This window comes from Chiloscyllium punctatum, chromosome 5 (assembly GCF_047496795.1).
Source record: "Chiloscyllium punctatum isolate Juve2018m chromosome 5, sChiPun1.3, whole genome shotgun sequence".
NCBI classification, from domain to species: Eukaryota; Metazoa; Chordata; class Chondrichthyes; order Orectolobiformes; family Hemiscylliidae; genus Chiloscyllium; species Chiloscyllium punctatum.
The window spans coordinates 41883701-41907809 of record NC_092743.1 but is presented as its reverse complement, the minus strand read 5'-3'; the positions used below and the strand labels follow the sequence as shown (position 1 = coordinate 41907809).

The window sequence follows — 24109 nt, the reverse complement described above, 5'->3', positions numbered from 1 at the left end:
CGTACCGGGGATCCACGCACAGCTTGATGCAGCCACACACAAAGGTGGCCATCAGGGTGAGGGTGGCATTGGGCGTGTTTTTTCCCCCATTGCACCGGTCTTTGTACATTGAGTCTCTTCGGACCCGGTCCATCTTTGATCTCCAAATGAATTGGAAGGTGGCCCGGGTGACTGCGGCGGCACAGGTCCTGGGGATAGGCCAGACCTGTGCCACATATAGCAATACTGAGAGTACCTCACACCTGATGACCAGGTTTTTTCCCGCGATGGAGAGCGACCGTTGCCCCCATCTGCCTAGTTTCTGTCTCATCTTCCTGATCCGCTCCTCCCAGGTCTTGGCGCACGCCCCAGCCCCCCCGAACCAAATACCCAGCACCTTCAGGTGGTCAGTCCTGACGGTGAAGGGGATAGAGGATTGGTCGGCCCAGTTCCCGAAGAGCATGGCCTCGCTCTTGCCTCGGTTTACCTTGGCCCCCGAGGCCCGTTCGAACTGGTCGCAGATGCACACGAGTCTGTGCACGGACAGCGGATCCGAGCAGAAAACAGCGACGTCATCCATGTACAGGGAGGCCTTAACCTGCAGGCCCCCGCTGCCAGGAATAGTCACCCCCCTCAGGCTCGCATCCTTCCTGATGGATTCGGCAAATGGCTCTATGCAACACACAAACAAGGCGGGTGAGAGGGGGCATCCCTGCCTGACTCCAGATCTTACAGGGAAGCTATCTGATTCCCACCCATTGATTGAGACTGCACTGACAATGTTGGTGTAGAGCAGTCTGATCCAATTTCCGATTCCCTCCCCAAAGCCCATTTTGGAGAGGACATCCCTCATATATGTATGCGATATCCTGTCAAAGGCCCTCTGGAGGAACACAACATCCACGCAGTCAGTCAGCACTCACTTGAACGTGTCGCAAGTCTCCAATCAGTCAGACAGCGCTCTCGAGTGCTACCTCACACTTGTTGTGACTGCTGGCGCCGATCGGTTCGTTTGGATTCTGGAATCTCAGAGCGTCTCGCTGGCGATTCTTTCGGCGGCACCGTGTTTTCCAGAAGACTTCGCGCACGTGCTGCTGCTGCTGCTGCTCGGATGTGTCGATAGTCGCGTCGCGTTGTTCGGTTGAATACAGCGTGCAATCTCGAGAGGAAATCACCTGCTGCTCTCAGCTCATCGTTCCGAAGCACCATGGGGGCTAAGCAAGTGCACGTCGTAGGGGAATTAGCTCAAATGGTAGAGCGCTCGCTTCGCATGCGAGAGGTAGTGGGATCGATGCCCACATTCTCCACAGTGCTTTTCCTGGGGACACGCTTGAGACGCAAGCAGTGTGACCCTCGCGTGAACCCTGCGTGTGGCTCCAGTCTTTGCTGCTGCACAGATAGCACGATGGTGAGTTTACAAAATGCTGTGCAGAAAAAAAAGTTGAGCACGTGTCGCCCAGATGTTAAACCTTCCAGCAACGCGTTTGCTCTGGTGTGGTCAGTTCAAATCAGGCGTGAAGCCGTCCAAAGCAATTATTATTGCCCGCGGAGAGAAAGAAAACACGTCCGGTGACAAAGGCCACAGTCTTGCCTTCTCTGAGGATTGAACGCAGGATCTTTAGATTATGAAACTGACGCGCTGCCTACTGCGCTAAGAAGGCCAGCCGACAGCCGCGGCTCATACCGCGTGCCCAAATAGGCCGGTTTTCAAGGTGCCGCGAGCCACAGAGCAACCCTCGTCAGAAAGCTGCAGCTCCAGTGAGGCCAGGATATCGGCTTTCAATCCACAATCACGCACCTCGCCCGTTACATGCTGGGCTCTGGCCCGTGCAGAGACACGGCCCACTCGCGGTACCGCAGAGCCGTGGCGTCAGGAGCTCGACAAAGCCCGGTATGTCTTGCGCTTGGCAGGCAACATTCGGCAAAGCCTTTCACTTCTTTGTCTCGATGGCTCCGCTGCTGGAGAGCCACGTCACAGCGCACTAAGATCCTTTGCTCAGCACTCCATGCAGGCAAGAAGGGAGGTGCTTCCGTTTACCAAAGAGCCTAAGAAAATGAGGGTTTGCTTCAGGAAAAGAAGGAAGCACATGTCAGGTATAGACAGGATAGATCGAGTGAATCCGTACAAGAGTGTAAAGACAGTAGGGAAATCAGGAGGGTAAAAAGGGAACCTGAGATAGTTTTGGCAGATAGAGTTAAGGAAAATCCAAAGGGATTTTGCAAATACATTATAAGGACAAAAGGGTGACGAGGGAGAGAATAGGGCCCCTCGAGGATCAGCACAGCGGCCTTTGTGCCGAGCCGCAGGAGAGGCTGGGCCGATACTAAACGAGTATTTTGCATCAGTGTTTACTGTGGAAAAGGATAGAATGTAGGGAGAAGTATAGAATATAGGGAAATGGATGGTGACATCTTGAAAATTGTCCACATTGCAGAGGAGGAATGCTGGATGCCTTGAAGCGCGTACAAGTGGATCAATGCCCAGGACCTGATCAGGTCTGGGGGAAGCTAAGGAAGTGATTGCTGGGCCCCTTGCTGAGATATTTGTATGGTTGATATAAAATCATGAGGCGTATAGATCGGATAAATAGAGAAAGTCTTTTCCCTGGGGTGCGGGAGACCAGCACTAGAGGGCAGAGGTTTAGGGTGAGAGGGAAAAGATATGAAAGAGAACTAAGGGGCACCTTTTTCACACAGAGGGTGGTACGTGTATGGAATGAGCTGCCAGAGGAAGTGGCGGAGGCGAGTACAATTGCAATATTTAAAAGGCATCTGGGTGGCTATATGAATAGGAAGGGTTTGGAGGGATATGGCCCGGGTGCCGGCAGGTACGACTAGATTGGGATGGGATATCTGGTCGGAAAGGTCCGACCGAAGGGTCTCTTTCCGTGACGTACATCTCTATGACTCTATGACTCCTTTCAAGCAAAGTTTTCCCGCGAAGCGGCGCTCTGAACTGCTCGATGACAACTTACTATGTCAACGTCCGGACGAAGGAGTCTTCCATTCCTGTCGGAAAACTGCCTGTGGACTTCTCTTCGTTTCCTCTTCATGAAATCTGGCCTGCACGGGGTGTGCCACTTCCACAGTTGCACAAGTTGAACAGCAACGCATCCGAGCAGGTCAGCACTTAGGAAAGGCCCTACCGGTCAGACAGGGCTCGCGGGTGCTGCTTCAGACGAGTGGCGGTTGCTCTTTGCATCTCGGCCTGCTTGGCGTGTATCTGAAAGCAGCACTTTGCGGAACCTGACCGCAGGGCTGCAGCTCACGAGGATGAAGGAGAAGCCCTCTTTTTTCGTCTGGTAACAGCCCCAAGTGTTCTCTTTCTCCAAAATACACCTTCTTCTTCTTCTTCTTCTTCTTCTTCTTCTTCAGAGAAGTCTGCCTGTTGGTGTGCTGTGACATCTGCAGTTGCAAACCACGAGCAGCAGGGAGCCCTCTGGAGGAACACAACATCCACGCAGTCAGTCAGCACTCACTTGAACGTGTCGCAAGTCTCCAATCAGTCAGACAGCGCTCTCGAGTGCTACCTCACACTTGTTGTGACTGCTGGCGCCGATCGGTTCGTTTGGATTCTGGAATCTCAGAGCGTCTCGCTGGCGATTCTTTCGGCGGCACCGTGTTTTCCAGAAGACTTCGCGCACGTGCTGCTGCTGCTGCTGCTCGGATGTGTCGATAGTCGCGTCGCGTTGTTCGGTTGAATACAGCGTGCAATCTCGAGAGGAAATCACCTGCTGCTCTCAGCTCATCGTTCCGAAGCACCATGGGGGCTAAGCAAGTGCACGTCGTAGGGGAATTAGCTCAAATGGTAGAGCGCTCGCTTCGCATGCGAGAGGTAGTGGGATCGATGCCCACATTCTCCACAGTGCTTTTCCTGGGGACACGCTTGAGACGCAAGCAGTGTGACCCTCGCGTGAGCCCTGCGTGTGGCTCCAGTCTTTGCTGCTGCACAGATAGCACGATGGTGAGTTTACAAAATGCTGTGCAGAAAAAAAAGTTGAGCACGTGTCGCCCAGATGTTAAACCTTCCAGCAACACGTTTGCTCTGGTATGGTCAGTTCAAATCAGGCGTGAAGCCGTCCAAAGCAATTATTATTGCCCGCGGAGAGAAAGAAAACACGTCCGGTGACAAAGGCCACAGTCTTGCCTTCTCTGAGGATTGAACTCAGGACCTTCAGATTATGAGACTGACGCGCTGCCTACTGCGCTAAGAAGGCCAGCCGACAGCCGCGGCTCATACCGCGTGCCCAAATAGGCCGGTTTTCAAGGTGCCGCGAGCCACAGAGCAACCCTCGTCAGAAAGCTGCAGCTCCAGTGAGGCCAGGATATCGGCTTTCAATCCACAATCACGCACCTCGCCCGTTACATGCTGGGCTCTGGCCCGTGCAGAGACACGGCCCACTCGCGGTACCGCAGAGCCGTGGCGTCAGGAGCTCGGCAAAGCCCGGTATGTCTTGCGCTTGGCAGGCAACATTCGGCAAAGCCTTTCACTTCTTTGTCTCGATGGCTCCGCTGCTGGAGAGCCACGTCACAGCGCACTAAGATCCTTTGCTCAGCACTCCATGCAGGCAAGAAGGGAGGTGCTTCCGTTTACCAAAGAGCCTAAGAAAATGAGGGTTTGCTTAAGGAAAAGAAGGAAGCACTTGTCAGGTATAGACAGGATAGATCGAGTGAATCCGTACAAGAGTGTAAAGACAGTAGGGAAATCAGGAGGGTAAAAAGGGGACCTGAGATAGTTTTGGCAGATAGAGTTAAGGAAAATCCAAAGGGATTTTGCAAATACATTATAAGGACAAAAGGGTGACTAGGGAGAGAATAGGGCCCCTCGAGGATCAGCACAGCGGCCTTTGTGCCGAGCCGCAGGAGAGGCTGGGCCGATACTAAACGAGTATTTTGCATCAGTGTTTACTGTGGAAAAGGATAGAATGTAGGGAGAAGTATAGAATATAGGGAAATGGATGGTGACATCTTGAAAATTTTCCACATTGCAGAGGAGGAATGCTGGATGCCTTGAAGCGCGTACAAGTGGATCAATGTCCAGGACCTGATCAGGTCTGGGGGAAGCTAAGGAAGTGATTGCTGGGCCCCTTGCTGAGATATTTGTATGGTTGATATAAAATCATGAGGCGTATAGATCGGATAAATAGAGAAAGTCTTTTCCCTGGGGTGCGGGAGACCAGCACTAGAGGGCAGAGGTTTAGGGTGAGAGGGAAAAGATATGAAAGAGAACTAAGGGGCACCTTTTTCACACAGAGGGTGGTACGTGTATGGAATGAGCTGCCAGAGGAAGTGGCGGAGGCGAGTACAATTGCAATATTTAAAAGGCATCTGGGTGGCTATATGAATAGGAAGGGTTTGGAGGGATATGGCCCGGGTGCCGGCAGGTACGACTAGATTGGGATGGGATATCTGGTCGGAAAGGTCCGACCGAAGGGGCTCTTTCCGTGACGTACATCTCTATGACTCTATGACTCCTTTCAAGCAAAGTTTTCCCGCGAAGCGGCGCTCTAAACTGCTCGATGACAACTTACTATGTCAACGTCCGGACGAAGGAGTCTTCCATTCCTGTCGGAAAACTGCCTGTGGACTTCTCTTCGTTTCCTCTTCATGAAATCTGGCCTGCACGGGGTGTGCCACTTCCACAGTTGCACAAGTTGAACAGCAACGCATCCGAGCAGGTCAGCACTTAGGAAAGGCCCTACCGGTCAGACAGGGCTCGCGGGTGCTGCTTCAGACGAGTGGCGGTTGCTCTTTGCATCTCGGCCTGCTTGGCGTGTATCTGAAAGCAGCACTTTGCGGAACCTGACCGCAGGGCTGCAGCTCACGAGGATGAAGGAGAAGCCCTCTTTTTTCGTCTGGTAACAGCCCCAAGTGTTCTCTTTCTCCAAAATACACCTTCTTCTTCTTCTTCTTCTTCTTCTTCTTCTTCAGAGAAGTCTGCCTGTTGGTGTGCTGTGACGTCTGCAGTTGCAAACCACGAGCAGCAGGGAGCCCTCTGGAGGAACACAACATCCACGCAGTCAGTCAGCACTCACTTGAACGTGTCACAAGTCTCCAATCAGTCAGACAGCACTCTCGAGTGCTACCTCACACTTGTTGTGACTGCTGGCGCCGATCGGTTCGTTTGGATTCTGGAATCTCAGAGCGTCTCGCTGGCGATTCTTTCGGCGGCTCCGTGTTTTCCAGAAGACTTCGTGCACGTGCTGCTGCTGCTGCTGCTCGGATGTGTCGATAGTCGCGTCGCGTTGTTCGGTTGAATACAGCGTGCAATCTCGAGAGGAAATCACCTGCTGCTCTCAGCTCATCGTTCCGAAGCACCATGGGGGCTAAGCAAGTGCACATCGTAGGGGAATTAGCTCAAATGGTAGAGCGCTCGCTTCGCATGCGAGAGGTAGTGGGATCGATGCCCACATTCTCCACAGTGCTTTTCCTGGGGACACGCTTGAGACGCAAGCAGTGTGACCCTCGCGTGAACCCTGCGTGTGGCTCCAGTCTTTGCTGCTGCACAGATAGCACGATGGTGAGTTTACAAAATGCTGTGCAGAAAAAAAAGTTGAGCACGTGTCGCCCAGATGTTAAACCTTCCAGCAACGCGTTTGCTCTGGTATGGTCAGTTCAAATCAGGCGTGAAGCCGTCCAAAGCAATTATTATTGCCCGCGGAGAGAAAGAAAACACGTCCGGTGACAAAGGCCACAGTCTTGCCTTCTCTGAGGATTGAACTCAGGACCTTCAGATTATGAGACTGACGCGCTGCCTACTGCGCTAAGAAGGCCAGCCGACAGCCGCGGCTCATACCGCGTGCCCAAATAGGCCGGTTTTCAAGGTGCCGCGAGCCACAGAGCAACCCTCGTCAGAAAGCTGCAGCTCCAGTGAGGCCAGGATATCGGCTTTCAATCCACAATCACGCACCTCGCCCGTTACATGCTGGGCTCTGGCCCGTGCAGAGACACGGCCCACTCGCGGTACCGCAGAGCCGTGGCGTCAGGAGCTCGGCAAAGCCCGGTATGTCTTGCGCTTGGCAGGCAACATTCGGCAAAGCCTTTCACTTCTTTGTCTCGATGGCTCCGCTGCTGGAGAGCCACGTCACAGCGCACTAAGATCCTTTGCTCAGCACTCCATGCAGGCAAGAAGGGAGGTGCTTCCGTTTACCAAAGAGCCTAAGAAAATGAGGGTTTGCTTAAGGAAAAGAAGGAAGCACTTGTCAGGTATAGACAGGATAGATCGAGTGAATCCGTACAAGAGTGTAAAGACAGTAGGGAAATCAGGAGGGTAAAAAGGGGACCTGAGATAGTTTTGGCAGATAGAGTTAAGGAAAATCCAAAGGGATTTTGCAAATACATTATAAGGACAAAAGGGTGACTAGGGAGAGAATAGGGCCCCTCGAGGATCAGCACAGCGGCCTTTGTGCCGAGCCGCAGGAGAGGCTGGGCCGATACTAAACGAGTATTTTGCATCAGTGTTTACTGTGGAAAAGGATAGAATGTAGGGAGAAGTATAGAATATAGGGAAATGGATGGTGACATCTTGAAAATTTTCCACATTGCAGAGGAGGAATGCTGGATGCCTTGAAGCGCGTACAAGTGGATCAATGTCCAGGACCTGATCAGGTCTGGGGGAAGCTAAGGAAGTGATTGCTGGGCCCCTTGCTGAGATATTTGTATGGTTGATATAAAATCATGAGGCGTATAGATCGGATAAATAGAGAAAGTCTTTTCCCTGGGGTGCGGGAGACCAGCACTAGAGGGCAGAGGTTTAGGGTGAGAGGGAAAAGATATGAAAGAGAACTAAGGGGCACCTTTTTCACACAGAGGGTGGTACGTGTATGGAATGAGCTGCCAGAGGAAGTGGCGGAGGCGAGTACAATTGCAATATTTAAAAGGCATCTGGGTGGCTATATGAATAGGAAGGGTTTGGAGGGATATGGCCCGGGTGCCGGCAGGTACGACTAGATTGGGATGGGATATCTGGTCGGAAAGGTCCGACCGAAGGGTCTCTTTCCGTGACGTACATCTCTATGACTCTATGACTCCTTTCAAGCAAAGTTTTCCCGCGAAGCGGCGCTCTAAACTGCTCGATGACAACTTACTATGTCAACGTCCGGACGAAGGAGTCTTCCATTCCTGTCGGAAAACTGCCTGTGGACTTCTCTTCGTTTCCTCTTCATGAAATCTGGCCTGCACGGGGTGTGCCACTTCCACAGTTGCACAAGTTGAACAGCAACGCATCCGAGCAGGTCAGCACTTAGGAAAGGCCCTACCGGTCAGACAGGGCTCGCGGGTGCTGCTTCAGACGAGTGGCGGTTGCTCTTTGCATCTCGGCCTGCTTGGCGTGTATCTGAAAGCAGCACTTTGCGGAACCTGACCGCAGGGCTGCAGCTCACGAGGATGAAGGAGAAGCCCTCTTTTTTCGTCTGGTAACAGCCCCAAGTGTTCTCTTTCTCCAAAATACACCTTCTTCTTCTTCTTCTTCTTCTTCTTCTTCAGAGAAGTCTGCCTGTTGGTGTGCTGTGACGTCTGCAGTTGCAAACCACGAGCAGCAGGGAGCCCTCTGGAGGAACTTTTTTTTTTATTTCAAAAATATACTTTATTCATAAATGATTTGATGGTCTGTACATTGGATCATGCCATACATATGTCCATATTTACAAACACAGATTCGACTTTATTCTTGTCCTTTACAATCCTGTGCATTTTTTCAATCTTGTATATATACATATATTTGGCTGAGGCATCAGCAGAGCCCAAAAAAACGTCTGTATGGGCCCCCTGTTCTTCTTTCGGCAGGCCGATCTTACACAGTGGTCTTTCCCCACCGCGCCTTGGCGGCAGCTGCCCCAAGCTTCAGCGCGTCCCTCAACACGTAGTCTTGGACCTTGGAATGTGCCAGTCTGCAACACTCGGTCGGGGTCAACTCCTTCAGCTGGAAGATCAACAGGTTTCGGACCGCCCAGAGAGCGTCCTTCACCGAGTTGATGATCCTCCAGGCGCAGTTAATGTTCGTCTCGGTGTGAGTCCCGGGGAACAGGCCGTAGAGCACGGAGTCCCGCGTCACGGCGCTGCTCGGGACGAACCTCGACAAGCACCACTGCATTCCTCTCCAGACTTCCTCTGCATAGGCACATTCCAGAAGGAGGTGTGTGACAGTCTCGTCCCCCCCGCAGCCACTTCGAGGGCAGCGTGCGGTGCGGCAGAGAGTCCGGGCGTGCATAAAGGATCTCACAGGCAGAGCCCTTCTCACCACCAGCCAAGCCACGTCTTGGTGCTTGTTGGAAAGTTCTGGCGATGAGGCATTCTGCCAAATGGCTTTGACAGTCTGCTCAGGGAACCGCTCGACAGGATCCGCCCTCTCCTTTTCCCGAAGGGTCTCAAGGACGCTACGTGCTGACCACTTCCTGATGGACTTGTGGTCAAAGGTGTTTTTCCTCATAAATTTCTCCACGAAGGACAGGTGATACGGAACGGTCCAACTACTCGGAGCGTTCCGCGGCAGCGAGGCCAGGCCCATCCTTCGCAACACCGGGGACAGGTAGAACCTCAGTACGTAGTGACACTTGGTGTTTGCGTACCGGGGATCCACGCACAGCTTGATGCAGCCACACACAAAGGTGGCCATCAGGGTGAGGGTGGCATTGGGCGTGTTTTTTCCCCCATTGCACCGGTCTTTGTACATTGAGTCTCTTCGGACCCGGTCCATCTTTGATCTCCAAATGAATTGGAAGATGGCCCGGGTGACTGCGGCGGCACAGGTCCTGGGGATAGGCCAGACCTGTGCCACATATAGCAATACTGAGAGTACCTCACACCTGATGACCAGGTTTTTTCCCGCGATGGAGAGCGACCGTTGCCCCCATCTGCCTAGTTTCTGTCTCATCTTCCTGATCCGCTCCTCCCAGGTCTTGGCGCACGCCCCAGCCCCCCCGAACCAAATACCCAGCACCTTCAGGTGGTCAGTCCTGACGGTGAAGGGGATAGAGGATTGGTCGGCCCAGTTCCCGAAGAGCATGGCCTCGCTCTTGCCTCGGTTTACCTTGGCCCCCGAGGCCCGTTCGAACTGGTCGCAGATGCACACGAGTCTGTGCACGGACAGCGGATCCGAGCAGAAAACAGCGACGTCATCCACGTACAGGGAGGCCTTAACCTGCAGGCCCCCGCTGCCAGGAATAGTCACCCCTCTCAGGCTCGCATCCTTCCTGATGGATTCGGCAAATGGCTCTATGCAACACACAAACAAGGCGGGTGAGAGGGGGCATCCCTGCCTGACTCCAGATCTTACAGGGAAGCTATCTGATTCCCACCCATTGATTGAGACTGCACTGACAATGTTGGTGTAGAGCAGTCTGATCCAATTTCTGATTCCCTCCCCAAAGCCCATTTTGGAGAGGACATCCCTCATATATGTATGCGATATCCTGTCAAAGGCTTTCTCCTGGTCCAGGCTGATGAGGCAGGTGTCCACCCCCCTGTCCTGCACGTAGGCGATCGTATCCCTGAGGAGTGCGAGACTCTCAGAGATCTTCCTGCCCGGTACAGCACAGGTTTGGTCCGGGTGGATCACCGATCCCAGAGCAGACCTGACCCGGTTGGCGATGACCTTTGACAGGATTTTGTAGTCTGCATTTAACAGTGAGATCGGTCTCCAATTTCTAATTTCCTCCCTCTCCCCCTTCCGCTTGTAGACGAGGGTGATGATGCCTTTCCTCATGGATTCACTCATGGTACCTGCCCGAAGCATACTGACATACACCTCCAGCAGGTCCTGGCCGATCAAGTCCCAAAGAGCGGAATAAACCTCGACCGGTAAGCCGTCGCTTCCGGGAGTTTTATTCTTTTCGAAGGACTCGAGGGCCTTGGTCAGTTCATCCAGAGATAGCGGCTGGTCCAGCCTCTCTCATGTTCCGTCATCTAGGACCTCCGTGATAGAGGACAGGAACGACTGGGAGGCCGCGCTGTCGGTCGGCTTCGAGTCATACAGGCTGGCGTAGAAGGATTTGCTGATCCTCATGACGTCAGCCTGAGATGACGTTACCGAGCCATCTTCTTTCTTCAGGCTGCTGAGCACGGAGCTCTCTTTGTGCACCTTCTGGAAGAAGAAACGTGAGCACGTCTCGTCCTGCTCCACCGAGCGGACCCTGGACCGGAAGATTATCCTGGAGGCCTCCGAGGCAAAGAGCGAGGCTTGCTGGCCCTTCACCTCCTTGAGGTCCTCCGTGACATCCACCCCCATCGTCTGCAGCAGGAGCAGGTTCTGCATACTTTCCTGGAGCTGGGACAGTTTTCCCCGCCTCTCTCTCGCCTCCTGGACACCTTTGAGGATGAAGAACCTCTGGATGTTCCCTTTTACCGTTTCCCACCAGTCCGCTGGAGACTCAAAGAGGGGCTTCACGGTTCTCCAACCTGCGTAATCCCTCTTGAGCTCTTCGATGTTTCCCGGGGTCAACAGCTTAGTGTTCAGTTTCCACGTTCCCTTGCCCGCCCGCTGTTCGTCCTGTAGGTGACAGTCGGCCAGCAGGAGGCAGTGGTCAGAGAAGAACACCGGCTTGACGTCGGTGGATCTGACCGAGAGCGTTCGGGACACAAACAGGTAATCTATCCTTGAGCGGATAGACCCGTCTGCCCGTGACCAGGTGTATCTACGCTGCGCTCCATCTGCAGGGGCGCTGAAGACGTCGTGCAGCTTGGCGTCTTTGACCGTTTCCATCAGGGCCCTGGACGTAGCGTCCGGTTTACTGTCCCCCCCGCCGGATCGTCCATCAGCATCAATGTTCCTCTGGAGGAACACAACATCCACGCAGTCAGTCAGCACTCACTTGAACGTGTCGCAAGTCTCCAATCAGTCAGACAGCGCTCTCGAGTGCTACCTCACACTTGTTGTGACTGCTGGCGCCGATCGGTTTGTTTGGATTCTGGAATCTCAGAGCGTCTCGCTGGCGATTCTTTCGGCGGCACCGTGTTTTCCAGAAGACTTCGCGCACGTGCTGCTGCTGCTGCTGCTCGGATGTGTCGATAGTCGCGTCGCGTTGTTCGGTTGAATACAGCGTGCAATCTCGAGAGGAAATCACCTGCTGCTCTCAGCTCATCGTTCCGAAGCACCATGGGGGCTAAGCAAGTGCACGTCGTAGGGGAATTAGCTCAAATGGTAGAGCGCTCGCTTCGCATGCGAGAGGTAGTGGGATCGATGCCCACATTCTCCACAGTGCTTTTCCTGGGGACACGCTTGAGACGCAAGCAGTGTGACCCTCGCGTGAACCCTGCGTGTGGCTCCAGTCTTTGCTGCTGCACAGATAGCACGATGGTGAGTTTACAAAATGCTGTGCAGAAAAAAAAGTTGAGCACGTGTCGCCCAGATGTTAAACCTTCCAGCGACGCGTTTGCTCTGGTGTGGTCAGTTCAAATCAGGCGTGAAGCCGTCCAAAGCAATTATTATTGCCCGCGGAGAGAAAGAAAACACGTCTGGTGACAAAGGCCACAGTCTTGCCTTCTCTGAGAATTGAACTCAGGACCTTCAGATTATGAGACTGACGCGCTGCCTACTGCGCTAAAAAGGCCAGCCGACAGCCGAGGCTCATACCGCGTGCCCAAATAGGCCGGTTTTCAAGGTGCCGCGAGCCACAGAGCAACCCTCGTCAGAAAGCTGCAGCTCCAGTGAGGCCAGGATATCGGCTTTCAATCCACAATCACGCACCTCGCCCGTTACATGCTGGGCTCTGGCCCGTGCAGAGACACGGCCCACTCGCGGTACCGCAGAGCCGTGGCGTCAGGAGCTCGGCAAAGCCCGGTATGTCTTGCGCTTGGCAGGCAACATTCGGCAAAGCCTTTCACTTCTTTGTCTCGATGGCTCCGCTGCTGGAGAGCCACGTCACAGCGCACTAAGATCCTTTGCTCAGCACTCCATGCAGGCAAGAAGGGAGGTGCTTCCGTTTACCAAAGAGCCTAAGAAAATGAGGGTTTGCTTCAGGAAAAGAAGGAAGCACATGTCAGGTATAGACAGGATAGATCGAGTGAATCCGTACAAGAGTGTAAAGACAGTAGGGAAATCAGGAGGGTAAAAAGGGGACCTGAGATAGCTTTGGCAGAGAGAGTTAAGGAAAATCCAAAGGGATTTTGCAAATACATTATAAGGACAAAAGGGTGACTAGGGAGAGAATAGGGCCCCTCGAGGATCAGCACAGCGGCCTTTGTGCCGAGCCGCAGGAGAGGCTGGGCCGATACTAAACGAGTATTTTGCATCAGTGTTTACTGTGGAAAAGGATAGAATGTAGGGAGAAGTATAGAATATAGGGAAATGGATGGTGACATCTTGAAAATTGTCCACATTGCAGAGGAGGAATGCTGGATGCCTTGAAGCGCGTACAAGTGGATCAATGCCCAGGACCTGATCAGGTCTGGGGGAAGCTAAGGAAGTGATTGCTGGGCCCCTTGCTGAGATATTTGTATGGTTGATATAAAATCATGAGGCGTATAGATCGGATAAATAGAGAAAGTCTTTTCCCTGGGGTGCGGGAGACCAGCACTAGAGGGCAGAGGTTTAGGGTGAGAGGGAAAAGATATGAAAGAGAACTAAGGGGCACCTTTTTCACACAGAGGGTGGTACGTGTATGGAATGAGCTGCCAGAGGAAGTGGCGGAGGCGAGTACAATTGCAATATTTAAAAGGCATCTGGGTGGCTATATGAATAGGAAGGGTTTGGAGGGATATGGCCCGGGTGCCGGCAGGTACGACTAGATTGGGATGGGATATCTGGTCGGAAAGGTCCGACCGAAGGGTCTCTTTCCGTGACGTACATCTCTATGACTCTATGACTCCTTTCAAGCAAAGTTTTCCCGCGAAGCGGCGCTCTAAACTGCTCGATGACAACTTACTATGTCAACGTCCGGACGAAGGAGTCTTCCATTCCTGTCGGAAAACTGCCTGTGGACTTCTCTTCGTTTCCTCTTCATGAAATCTGGCCTGCACGGGGTGTGCCACTTCCACAGTTGCACAAGTTGAACAGCAACGCATCCGAGCAGGTCAGCACTTAGGAAAGGCCCTACCGGTCAGACAGGGCTCGCGGGTGCTGCTTCAGACGAGTGGCGGTTGCTCTTTGCATCTCGGCCTGCTTGGCGTGTATCTGAAAGCAGCACTTTGCGGAACCTGACCGCAGGGCTGCAGCTCACGAGGATGAAGGAGAAGCCCTCTTTTTTCGTCTGGTAACAGCCCCAAGTGTTCTCTTTCTCCAAAATACACCTTCTTCTTCTTCTTCTTCTTCTTCTTCTTCAGAGAAGTCTGCCTGTTGGTGTGCTGTGACGTCTGCAGTTGCAAACCACGAGCAGCAGGGAGCCCTCTGGAGGAACACAACTTTTTTTTTTATTTCAAAAAATATACTTTATTCATAAATGATTTGATGGTCTGTACATTGGATCATGCCATACATATGTCCATATTTACAAACACAGATTCGACTTTATTCTTGTCCTTTACAATCCTGTGCATTTTTTCAATCTAGTATATATACATATATTTGGCTGAGGCATCAGCAGAGCCCAAAAAAACGTCTGTATGGGCCCCCTGTTCTTCTTTCGGCAGGCCGATCTTACACAGTGGTCTTTCCCCACCGCGCCTTGGCGGCAGCTGCCCCAAGCTTCAGCGCGTCCCTCAACACGTAGTCTTGGACCTTGGAATGTGCCAGTCTGCAACACTCGGTCGGGGTCAACTCCTTCAGCTGGAAGATCAACAGGTTTCGGACCGCCCAGAGAGCGTCCTTCACCGAGTTGATGATCCTCCAGGCGCAGTTAATGTTCGTCTCGGTGTGAGTCCCGGGGAACAGGCCGTAGAGCACGGAGTCCCGCGTCACGGCGCTGCTCGGGACGAACCTCGACAAGCACCACTGCATTCCTCTCCAGACTTCCTCTGCATAGGCACATTCCAGAAGGAGGTGTGTGACAGTCTCGTCCCCCCCGCAGCCACTTCGAGGGCAGCGTGCGGTGCGGCAGAGAGTCCGGGCGTGCATAAAGGATCTCACAGGCAGAGCCCTTCTCACCACCAGCCAAGCCACGTCTTGGTGCTTGTTGGAAAGTTCTGGCGATGAGGCATTCTGCCAAATGGCTTTGACAGTCTGCTCAGGGAACCGCTCGACAGGATCCGCCCTCTCCTTTTCCCGAAGGGTCTCAAGGACGCTACGTGCTGACCACTTCCTGATGGACTTGTTGTCAAAGGTGTTTTTCCTCATAAATATCTCCACGAAGGACAGGTGATACGGAACGGTCCAACTACTCGGAGCGTTCCGCGGCAGCGAGGCCAGGCCCATCCTTCGCAACACCGGGGACAGGTAGAACCTCAGTACGTAGTGACACTTGGTGTTTGCGTACCGGGGATCCACGCACAGCTTGATGCAGCCACACACAAAGGTGGCCATCAGGGTGAGGGTGGCATTGGGCGTGTTTTTTCCCCCATTGCACCGGTCTTTGTACATTGAGTCTCTTCGGACCCGGTCCATCTTTGATCTCCAAATGAATTGGAAGATGGCCCGGGTGACTGCGGCGGCACAGGTCCTGGGGATAGGCCAGACCTGTGCCACATATAGCAATACTGAGAGGACCTCACACCTGATGACCAGGTTTTTTCCCGCGATGGAGAGCGACCGTTGCCCCCATCTGCCTAGTTTCTGTCTCATCTTCCTGATCCGCTCCTCCCAGGTCTTGGCGCACGCCCCAGCCCCCCCGAACCAAATACCCAGCACCTTCAGGTGGTCAGTCCTGACGGTGAAGGGGATAGAGGATTGGTCGGCCCAGTTCCCGAAGAGCATGGCCTCGCTCTTGCCTCGGTTTACCTTGGCCCCCGAGGCCCGTTCGAACTGGTCGCAGATGCACACGAGTCTGTGCACGGACAGCGGATCCGAGCAGAAAACAGCGACGTCATCCACGTACAGGGAGGCCTTAACCTGCAGGCCCCCGCTGCCAGGAATAGTCACCCCTCTCAGGCTCGCATCCTTCCTGATGGATTCGGCAAATGGCTCTATGCAACACACAAACAAGGCGGGTGAGAGGGGGCATCCCTGCCTGACTCCAGATCTTACAGGGAAGCTATCTGATTCCCACCCATTGATTGAGACTGCACTGACAATGTTGGTGTAGAGCAGTCTGATCCAATTTCCGATTCCCTCCCCAAAGCCCATTTTGGAGAGGACATCCCTCATATATGTATGCGATATCCTGTCAAAGGCTTTCTCCTGGTCCAGGCTGATGAGGCAGGTGTCCACCCCCCTGTCCTGCACGTAGGCGATCGTATCCCTGAGGAGTGCGAGACTCTCAGAGATCTTCCTGCCCGGTACAGCACAGGTTTGGTCCGGGTGGATCACCGATCCCAGAGCAGACCTGACCCGGTTGGCGATGACCTTTGACAGGATTTTGTAGTCTGCATTTAACAGTGAGATCGGTCTCCAATTTCTAATTTCCTCCCTCTCCCCCTTCCGCTTGTAGACGAGGGTGATGATGCCTTTCCTCATGGATTCACTCATGGTACCTGCCCGAAGCATACTGACATACACCTCCAGCAGGTCCTGGCCGATCAAGTCCCAAAGAGCGGAATAAACCTCGACCGGTAAGCCGTCGCTTCCGGGAGTTTTATTCTTTTCGAAGGACTCGAGGGCCTTGGTCAGTTCATCCAGAGATAGCGGCTGGTCCAGCCTCTCTCATGTTCCGTCATCTAGGACCTCCGTGATAGAGGACAGGAACGACTGGGAGGCCGCGCTGTCGGTCGGCTTCGAGTCATACAGGCTGGCGTAGAAGGATTTGCTGATCCTCATGACGTCAGCCTGAGATGACGTTACCGAGCCATCTTCTTTCTTCAGGCTGCTGAGCACGGAGCTCTCTTTGTGCACCTTCTGGAAGAAGAAACGTGAGCACGTCTCGTCCTGCTCCACCGAGCGGACCCTGGACCGGAAGATTATCCTGGAGGCCTCCGAGGCAAAGAGCGAGGCTTGCTGGCCCTTCACCTCCTTGAGGTCCTCCGTGACATCCACCCCCATCGTCTGCAGCAGGAGCAGGTTCTGCATACTTTCCTGGAGCTGGGACAGTTTTCCCCGCCTCTCTCTCGCCTCCTGGACACCTTTGAGGATAAAGAACCTCTTGATGTTCCCTTTTACCGTTTCCCACCAGTCCGCTGGAGACTCAAAGAGGGGCTTCACGGTTCTCCAACCTGCGTAATCCCTCTTGAGCTCTTCGATGTTTCCCGGGGTCAACAGCTTAGTGTTCAGTTTCCACGTTCCCTTGCCCGCCCGCTGTTCGTCCTGTAGGTGACAGTCGGCCAGCAGGAGGCAGTGGTCAGAGAAGAACACCGGCTTGACGTCGGTGGATTCAGCCCTCTGGAGGAACACAACATCCACGCAGTCAGTCAGCACTCGCTTGAACGTGTCGCAAGTCTCCAATCAGTCAGACAGCGCTCTCGAGTGCTACCTCACACTTGTTGTGACTGCTGGCGCCGATCGGTTCGTTTGGATTCTGGAATCTCAGAGCGTCTCGCTGGCGATTCTTTCGGCGGCACCGTGTTTTCCAGAAGACTTCGCGCACGTGCTGCTGCTGCTGCTGCTCGGATGTGTCGATAGTCGCGTCGCGTTGTTCGGTTGAATACAGCGTGCAATCTCGAGAGGAAATCACCTGCTGCTCTCAGCTCATCGTTCCGAAGCACCATGGGGGCTAAGCAAGTGCACGTCGTAGGGGAATTAGCTCAAATGGTAGAGCGCTCGCTTCGCATGCGAGAGGTAGTGGGATCGATGCCCACATTCTCCACAGTGCTTTTCCTGGGGACACGCTTGAGACGCAAGCAGTGTGACCCTCGCGTGAACCCTGCGTGTGGCTCCAGTCTTTGCTGCTGCACAGACAGCACGATGGTGAGTTTACAAAATGCTGTGCAGAAAAAAAAGTTGAGCACGTGTCGCCCAGATGTTAAACCTTCCAGCAACGCGTTTGCTCTGGTGTGGTCAGTTCAAATCAGGCGTGAAGCCGTCCAAAGCAATTATTATTGCCCGCGGAGAGAAAGAAAACACGTCCGGTGACAAAGGCCACAGTCTTGCCTTCTCTGAGGATTGAACTCAGGACCTTCAGATTATGAGACTGACGCGCTGCCTACTGCGCTAAGAAGGCAAGCCGACAGCCACGGCTCATACCGCGTGCCCAAATAGGCCGGTTTTCAAGGTGCCGCGAGCCACAGAGCAACCCTCGTCAGAAAGCTGCAGCTCCAGTGAGGCCAGGATATCGGCTTTCAATCCACAATCACGCACCTCGCCCGTTACATGCTGGGCTCTGGCCCGTGCAGAGACACGGCCCACTCGCGGTACCGCAGAGCCGTGGCGTCAGGAGCTCGGCAAAGCCCGGTATGTCTTGCGCTTGGCAGGCAACATTCGGCAAAGCCTTTCACTTCTTTGTCTCGATGGCTCCGCTGCTGGAGAGCCACGTCACAGCGCACTAAGATCCTTTGCTCAGCACTCCATGCAGGCAAGAAGGGAGGTGCTTCCGTTTACCAAAGAGCCTAAGAAAATGAGGGTTTGCTTCAGGAAAAGAAGGAAGCACATGTCAGGTATAGACAGGATAGATCGAGTGAATCCGTACAAGAGTGTAAAGACAGTAGGGAAATCAGGAGGGTAAAAAGGGGACCTGAGATAGTTTTGGCAGATAGAGTTAAGGAAAATCCAAAGGGATTTTGCAAATACATTATAAGGACAAAAGGGTGACTAGGGAGAGAATAGGGCCCCTCGAGGATCAGCACAGCGGCCTTTGTGCCGAGCCGCAGGAGAGGCTGGGCCGATACTAAACGAGTATTTTGCATCAGTGTTTACTGTGGAAAAGGATAGAATGTAGGGAGAAGTATAGAATATAGGGAAATGGATGGTGACATCTTGAAAATTGTCCACATTGCAGAGGAGGAATGCTGGATGCCTTGAAGCGCGTACAAGTGGATCAATGCCCAGGACCTGATCAGGTCTGGGGGAAGCTAAGGAAGTGATTGCTGGGCCCCTTGCTGAGATATTTGTATGGTTGATATAAAATCATGAGGCGTATAGATCGGATAAATAGAGAAAGTCTTTTCCCTGGGGTGCGGGAGACCAGCACTAGAGGGCAGAGGTTTAGGGTGAGAGGGAAAAGATATGAAAGAGAACTAAGGGGCACCTTTTTCACACAGAGGGTGGTACGTGTATGGAATGAGCTGCCAGAGGAAGTGGCGGAGGCGAGTACAATTGCAATATTTAAAAGGCATCTGGGTGGCTATATGAATAGGAAGGGTTTGGAGGGATATGGCCCGGGTGCCGGCAGGTACGACTAGATTGGGATGGGATATCTGGTCGGAAAGGTCCGACCGAAGGGTCTCTTTCCGTGACGTACATCTCTATGACTCTATGACTCCTTTCAAGCAAAGTTTTCCCGCGAAGCGGCGCTCTAAACTGCTCGATGACAAGTTACTATGTCAACGTCCGGACGAAGGAGTCTTCCATTCCTGTCGGAAAACTGCCTGTGGACTTCTCTTCGTTTCCTCTTCATGAAATCTGGCCTGCACGGGGTGTGCCACTTCCACAGTTGCACAAGTTGAACAGCAACGCATCCGAGCAGGTCAGCACTTAGGAAAGGCCCTACCGGTCAGACAGGGCTCGCGGGTGCTGCTTCAGACGAGTGGCGGTTGCTCTTTGCATCTCGGCCTGCTTGGCGTGTATCTGAAAGCAGCACTTTGCGGAACCTGACCGCAGGGCTGCAGCTCACGAGGATGAAGGAGAAGCCCTCTTTTTTCGTCTGGTAACAGCCCCAAGTGTTCTCTTTCTCCAAAATACACCTTCTTCTTCTTCTTCTTCTTCAGAGAAGTCTGCCTGTTGGTGTGCTGTGACGTCTGCAGTTGCAAACCACGAGCAGCAGGGAGCCCTCTGGAGGAACACAACTTTTTTTTTTATTTCAAAAAATATACTTTATTCATAAATGATTTGATGGTCTGTACATTGGATCATGCCATACATATGTCCATATTTACAAACACAGATTCGACTTTATTCTTGTCCTTTACAATCCTGTGCATTTTTTCAATCTTGTATATATACATATATTTGGCTGAGGCATCAGCAGAGCCCAAAAAAACGTCTGTATGGGCCCCCTGTTCTTCTTTCGGCAGGCCGATCTTACACAGTGGTCTTTCCCCACCGCGCCTTGGCGGCAGCTGCCCCAAGCTTCAGCGCGTCCCTCAACACGTAGTCTTGGACCTTGGAATGTGCCAGTCTGCAACACTCGGTCGGGGTCAACTCCTTCAGCTGGAAGATCAACAGGTTTCGGACCGCCCAGAGAGCGTCCTTCACCGAGTTGATGATCCTCCAGGCGCAGTTAATGTTCGTCTCGGTGTGAGTCCCGGGGAACAGGCCGTAGAGCACGGAGTCCCGCGTCACGACGCTGCTCGGGACGAACCTCGACAAGCACCACTGCATTCCTCTCCAGACTTCCTCTGCATAGGCACATTCCAGAAGGAGGTGTGTGACAGTCTCGTCCCCCCCGCAGCCACTTCGAGGGCAGCGTGCGGTGCGGCAGAGAGTCCGGGCGTGCATAAAGGATCTCACAGGCAGAGCCCTTCTCACCACCAGCCAAGCCACGTCTTGGTGCTTGTTGGAAAGTTCTGGCGATGAGGCATTCTGCCAAATGGCTTTGACAGTCTGCTCAGGGAACCGCTCGACAGGATCCGCCCTCTCCTTTTCCCGAAGGGTCTCAAGGACGCTACGTGCTGACCACTTCCTGATGGACTTGTGGTCAAAGGTGTTTTTCCTCATAAATATCTCCACGAAGGACAGGTGATACGGAACGGTCCAACTACTCGGAGCGTTCCGCGGCAGCGAGGCCAGGCCCATCCTTCGCAACACCGGGGACAGGTAGAACCTCAGTACGTAGTGACACTTGGTGTTTGCGTACCGGGGATCCACGCACAGCTTGATGCAGCCACACACAAAGGTGGCCATCAGGGTGAGGGTGGCATTGGGCGTGTTTTTTCCCCCATTGCACCGGTCTTTGTACATTGAGTCTCTTCGGACCCGGTCCATCTTTGATCTCCAAATGAATTGGAAGATGGCCCGGGTGACTGCGGCGGCACAGGTCCTGGGGATAGGCCAGACCTGTGCCACATATAGCAATACTGAGAGTACCTCACACCTGATGACCAGGTTTTTTCCCGCGATGGAGAGCGACCGTTGCCCCCATCTGCCTAGTTTCTGTCTCATCTTCCTGATCCGCTCCTCCCAGGTCTTGGCGCACGCCCCAGCCCCCCCGAACCAAATACCCAGCACCTTCAGGTGGTCAGTCCTGACGGTGAAGGGGATAGAGGATTGGTCGGCCCAGTTCCCGAAGAGCATGGCCTCGCTCTTGCCTCGGTTTACCTTGGCCCCCGAGGCCCGTTCGAACTGGTCGCAGATGCACACGAGTCTGTGCACGGACAGCGGATCCGAGCAGAAAACAGCGACGTCATCCACGTACAGGGAGGCCTTAACCTGCAGGCCCCCGCTGCCAGGAATAGTCACCCCTCTCAGGCTCGCATCCTTCCTGATGGATTCGGCAAATGGCTCTATGCAACACACAAACAAGGCGGGTGAGAGGGGGCATCCCTGCCTGACTCCAGATCTTACAGGGAAGCTATCTGATTCCCACCCATTGATTGAGACTGCACTGACAATGTTGGTGTAGAGCAGTCTGATCCAATTTCCGATTCCCTCCCCAAAGCCCATTTTGGAGAGGACATCCCTCATATATGTATGCGATATCCTGTCAAAGGCTTTCTCCTGGTCCAGGCTGATGAGGCAGGTGTCCACCCCCCTGTCCTGCACGTAGGCGATCGTATCCCTGAGGAGTGCGAGACTCTCAGAGATCTTCCTGCCCGGTACAGCACAGGTTTGGTCCGGGTGGATCACCGATCCCAGAGCAGACCTGACCCGGTTGGCGATGACCTTTGACAGGATTTTGTAGTCTGCATTTAACAGTGAGATCGGTCTCCAATTTCTAATTTCCTCCCTCTCCCCCTTCCGCTTGTAGACGAGGGTGATGATGCCTTTCCTCATGGATTCACTCATGGTACCTGCCCGAAGCATACTGACATACACCTCCAGCAGGTCCTGGCCGATCAAGTCCCAAAGAGCGGAATAAACCTCGACCGGTAAGCCGTCGCTTCCGGGAGTTTTATTCTTTTCGAAGGACTCGAGGGCCTTGGTCAGTTCATCCAGAGATAGCGGCTGGTCCAGCCTCTCTCATGTTCCGTCATCTAGGACCTCCGTGATAGAGGACAGGAACGACTGGGAGGCCGCGCTGTCGGTCGGCTTCGAGTCATACAGGCTGGCGTAGAAGGATTTGCTGATCCTCATGACGTCAGCCTGAGATGACGTTACCGAGCCATCTTCTTTCTTCAGGCTGCTGAGCACGGAGCTCTCTTTGTGCACCTTCTGGAAGAAGAAACGTGAGCACGTCTCGTCCTGCTCCACCGAGCGGACCCTGGACCGGAAGATTATCCTGGAGGCCTCCGAGGCAAAGAGCGAGGCTTGCTGGCCCTTCACCTCCTTGAGGTCCTCCGTGACATCCACCCCCATCGTCTGCAGCAGGAGCAGGTTCTGCATACTTTCCTGGAGCTGGGACAGTTTTCCCCGCCTCTCTCTCGCCTCCTGGACACCTTTGAGGATAAAGAACCTCTTGATGTTCCCTTTTACCGTTTCCCACCAGTCCGCTGGAGACTCAAAGAGGGGCTTCACGGTTCTCCAACCTGCGTAATCCCTCTTGAGCTCTTCGATGTTTCCCGGGGTCAACAGCTTAGTGTTCAGTTTCCACGTTCCCTTGCCCGCCCGCTGTTCGTCCTGTAGGTGACAGTCGGCCAGCAGGAGGCAGTGGTCAGAGAAGAACACCGGCTTGACGTCGGTGGATCTGACCGAGAGCGTTCGGGACACAAACAGGTAATCTATCCTTGAGCGGATAGACCCGTCTGCCCGTGACCAGGTGTATCTACGCTGCGCTCCATCTGCAGGGGCGCTGAAGACGTCGTGCAGCTTGGCGTCTTTGACCGTTTCCATCAGGGCCCTGGACGTAGCGTCCGGTTTACTGTCCCCCCCGCCGGATCGTCCATCAGCATCAATGTTCCTCTGGAGGAACACAACATCCACGCAGTCAGTCAGCACTCACTTGAACGTGTCGCAAGTCTCCAATCAGTCAGACAGCGCTCTCGAGTGCTACCTCACACTTGTTGTGACTGCTGGCGCCGATCGGTTCGTTTGGATTCTGGAATCTCAGAGCGTCTCGCTGGCGATTCTTTCGGCGGCACCGTGTTTTCCAGAAGACTTCGCGCACGTGCTGCTGCTGCTGCTGCTCGGATGTGTCGATAGTCGCGTCGCGTTGTTCGGTTGAATACAGCGTGCAATCTCGAGAGGAAATCACCTGCTGCTCTCAGCTCATCGTTCCGAAGCACCATGGGGGCTAAGCAAGTGCACGTCGTAGGGGAATTAGCTCAAATGGTAGAGTGCTCGCTTCGCATGCGAGAGATAGTGGGATCGATGCCCACATTCTCCACAGTGCTTTTCCTGGGGACACGCTTGAGACGCAAGCAGTGTGACCCTCGCGTGAACCCTGCGTGTGGCTCCAGTCTTTGCTGCTGCACAGATAGCACGATGGTGAGTTCCCAAAATGCTGTGCAGAAAAAAAAGTTGAGCACGTGTCGCCCAGATGTTAAACCTTCCAGCAACGCGTTTGCTCTGGTGTGGTCAGTTCAAATCAGGCGTGAAGCCGTCCAAAGCAAGTATTATTGCCCGCGGAGAAAAAGAAAACACGTCCGGTGACAAAGGCCACAGTCTTGCCTTCTCTGAGGATTGAACTCAGGACCTTCAGATTATGAGAATGACGCGCTGCCTACTGCGCTAAGAAGGCCAGCCAACAGCCGAGGCTCATACCGCGTGCCCAAATAGGCCGGTTTTCAAGGTGCCGCGAGCCACAGAGCAACCCTCGTCAGAAAGCTGCAGCTCCAGTGAGGCCAGGATATCGGCTTTCAATCCACAATCACGCACGTCGCCCGTTACGTGCTGGGCTCTGGCCCGTGCAGAGACACGGCCCACTCGCGGTACCGCAGAGCCGTGGCGTCAGGAGCTCGGCAAAGCCCGGCATGTCTTGCGCTT

General features: G+C 53.7%; 10 non-coding genes across 10 annotated transcripts; 5 read left to right on the top strand and 5 right to left on the bottom strand.

Moving 5' to 3' along the window:
- The first annotated feature begins 1213 nt into the window (after positions 1 to 1213).
- Positions 1214 to 1286, top strand: trnaa-cgc (transfer RNA alanine (anticodon CGC)). The gene has a single exon. It is a non-coding gene; the product is annotated as a tRNA-Ala (tRNA).
- Positions 1287 to 3769: 2483 nt separating this feature from the next.
- Positions 3770 to 3842, top strand: trnaa-cgc (transfer RNA alanine (anticodon CGC)). The gene has a single exon. It is a non-coding gene; the product is annotated as a tRNA-Ala (tRNA).
- Positions 3843 to 4123: 281 nt separating this feature from the next.
- On the bottom strand, positions 4124 to 4196 carry trnam-cau (transfer RNA methionine (anticodon CAU)). The gene has a single exon. It is a non-coding gene; the product is annotated as a tRNA-Met (tRNA).
- Positions 4197 to 6325: 2129 nt separating this feature from the next.
- trnaa-cgc (transfer RNA alanine (anticodon CGC)) lies at positions 6326 to 6398 on the top strand. The gene has a single exon. It is a non-coding gene; the product is annotated as a tRNA-Ala (tRNA).
- A 281-nt stretch (positions 6399 to 6679) lies between these two features.
- trnam-cau (transfer RNA methionine (anticodon CAU)) lies at positions 6680 to 6752 on the bottom strand. Its single transcript has one exon. It is a non-coding gene; the product is annotated as a tRNA-Met (tRNA).
- Positions 6753 to 12097: 5345 nt separating this feature from the next.
- trnaa-cgc (transfer RNA alanine (anticodon CGC)) lies at positions 12098 to 12170 on the top strand. Its single transcript has one exon. It is a non-coding gene; the product is annotated as a tRNA-Ala (tRNA).
- A 281-nt stretch (positions 12171 to 12451) lies between these two features.
- On the bottom strand, positions 12452 to 12524 carry trnam-cau (transfer RNA methionine (anticodon CAU)). Its single transcript has one exon. It is a non-coding gene; the product is annotated as a tRNA-Met (tRNA).
- A 5144-nt stretch (positions 12525 to 17668) lies between these two features.
- On the top strand, positions 17669 to 17741 carry trnaa-cgc (transfer RNA alanine (anticodon CGC)). Its single transcript has one exon. It is a non-coding gene; the product is annotated as a tRNA-Ala (tRNA).
- Positions 17742 to 18022: 281 nt separating this feature from the next.
- Positions 18023 to 18095, bottom strand: trnam-cau (transfer RNA methionine (anticodon CAU)). The gene has a single exon. It is a non-coding gene; the product is annotated as a tRNA-Met (tRNA).
- Positions 18096 to 23791: 5696 nt separating this feature from the next.
- On the bottom strand, positions 23792 to 23864 carry trnam-cau (transfer RNA methionine (anticodon CAU)). The gene has a single exon. It is a non-coding gene; the product is annotated as a tRNA-Met (tRNA).
- Between the last annotated feature and the right edge of the window lie 245 nt (positions 23865 to 24109).